The sequence below is a fragment of the Periplaneta americana genome, chromosome 5, assembly GCF_040183065.1.
Source record: "Periplaneta americana isolate PAMFEO1 chromosome 5, P.americana_PAMFEO1_priV1, whole genome shotgun sequence".
NCBI classification, from domain to species: Eukaryota; Metazoa; Arthropoda; class Insecta; order Blattodea; family Blattidae; genus Periplaneta; species Periplaneta americana.
Genome location: NC_091121.1, coordinates 39,666,623 through 39,668,555, shown reverse-complemented (window position 1 = coordinate 39,668,555; position 1,933 = coordinate 39,666,623). Strand labels below are relative to the sequence as shown.

The 1,933-nt window shown below is 40.7% G+C and overlaps 2 non-coding genes across 2 annotated transcripts; one reads left to right on the top strand and one right to left on the bottom strand.

The window, feature by feature from the left end:
* Positions 1–783: 783 nt before the first annotated feature.
* On the bottom strand, positions 784–855 carry TRNAS-GGA (transfer RNA serine (anticodon GGA)). Its single transcript has one exon. It is a non-coding gene; the product is annotated as a tRNA-Ser (tRNA).
* A 451-nt stretch (positions 856–1,306) lies between these two features.
* TRNAS-GGA (transfer RNA serine (anticodon GGA)) lies at positions 1,307–1,378 on the top strand. The gene has a single exon. It is a non-coding gene; the product is annotated as a tRNA-Ser (tRNA).
* The last annotated feature ends 555 nt before the right edge of the window (positions 1,379–1,933 follow it).

Here is a 1,933-nt window from a genome sequence, read left to right as displayed (position 1 = left end):
GTCACAGTCTATTGTTTCTAGCATCCTCAAAACTCAAGCTTCGTGATTGTATATAGAAGACTGTGATATTGCTGTATCTTGTACTCTTTGACCAAAATATAGTGTAGTAATCGATCAGAGCCAGTTGTACAATCGATACTTAACACGGCACATTACAGCGCTCTACCGGATGCAATAGTGAATCTCAGATATTCTATTACTTTTCGTAATGAAGTAATGACGAAACAGTAACTTAGCTATGTAACAGTTACACTGTTATACACGACGTATGTAGTGATTATTAGTGAGGAATTTACACACGACTTATAAACGAGCTATTCATTGTATAAGTATAAGACAGTTAAACGTCTGTGTACAGAGTTTTTATTAGTAAGACCATAGAAGGACAAAATGGAAAAATATAAGGCAATATGAAAAGGACAAAATGTGACGAACACAAGACAATACAAAAAGAACACAATGGGACGAACATAAGACAATAAAAAATCACAAGTTCGGACTAACACCGAACGGGAAAAACACATATAATTCCTAAAGAAGAAAGGCGAGAATCTTATCAGTTTCTCCGATATGTGATCGAAAACATTACGAGTGTATTCTCATCTGAAATCAAATCGGGCAATATCATCAAATATTGATAACAGGACCCTACCGATGGGATTAAGTGATGAGTGATAGATTGATATTTTAAAATGACGATCAACTTCTGCACAAAACGAGAGATGATTTTAAAAGCTTACTAGAGTAATGAGATGAGAGAGAGATGGAACGGAGAAAAATTCTCTCCGGCGCCGGGATTTGAACCCGGGTTTTCAGCTATCCGTGCTGATGCTTTAACCACTAAGCCACGCCGGATACAATCCCGACACCATTGAGAATCGTCTCAGATTAAGCTCCATCTCTTGGGGTCCCTCTGGTGGCCGCCCTCTGCACTACGTCATAGATGTCTATGCACGCAGGACCGAAGTCCATACATGTGTAGAGGTGCACTCAGATGAGTGACTGGTTGGCCGGGGTCCGACGGTATGGGCGCCGTCTTTAAATCACAAAGTGATTTATTACGCATATCATATTTATTTTGATGTACCGAAGTACATATGATATTTCCATGCAGATATTCTGCTTTCTCAGATGATGAGAGAGAGATGGAACGGAGAAAATTCTCTCCGGCGCCGGGATTTGAACCCGGGTTTTCAGCTCTCCGTGCTGATGCTTTAACCACTAAGCCACGCAGAGGGCGGCCACCAGAGGGACCCCAAGAGATGGAGCTTAATCTGAGACGATTCTCAATGGTGTCGGGATTGTATCCGGCGTGGCTTAGTGGTTAAAGCATCAGCACGGAGAGCTGAAAACCCGGGTTCAAATCCCGGCGCCGGAGAGAATTTTTCTCCGTTCCATCTCTCTCTCATCATCTGAGAAAGCAGAATATCTGCATGGAAATATCATATGTACTTCGGTACATCAAAATAAATATTACTAGAGTGACATATGTTGAGTACAGGTTATACTGAGTTAGAACTGACGTCAGAGAATCCAAGCGAATAAACACGATGGCAGTGCAAACCTACAAATCTGCAAGCAATCGCATTCTGTCTACATAGCAATTACGTGGTCCTCTGTAATAGCTTTAAGTGCCTCACTAATATATTGCGGAGGAAAGGGATGAAAAAATAGAAGAATTTAAGCAAGCTGTTATTTGTCTTATTTCTGTGAATTAGAGAGAAAGAGTTACCGCATCTCTTTGCTAACCTGACAGAGCTGAATTCTACGACATGGACAAATTCCGATCTAATTGTCGGCTGCTGTAATCGTAACAACCAAAACAAAATCGCCTGCGATATTAGTGGCTAAAAACTATCTTTTTTTATGGAATTAATTGGAATTGGCTCCCACATTTTAGATCGCATAACGACAGTATCTAAATGCCTCTACT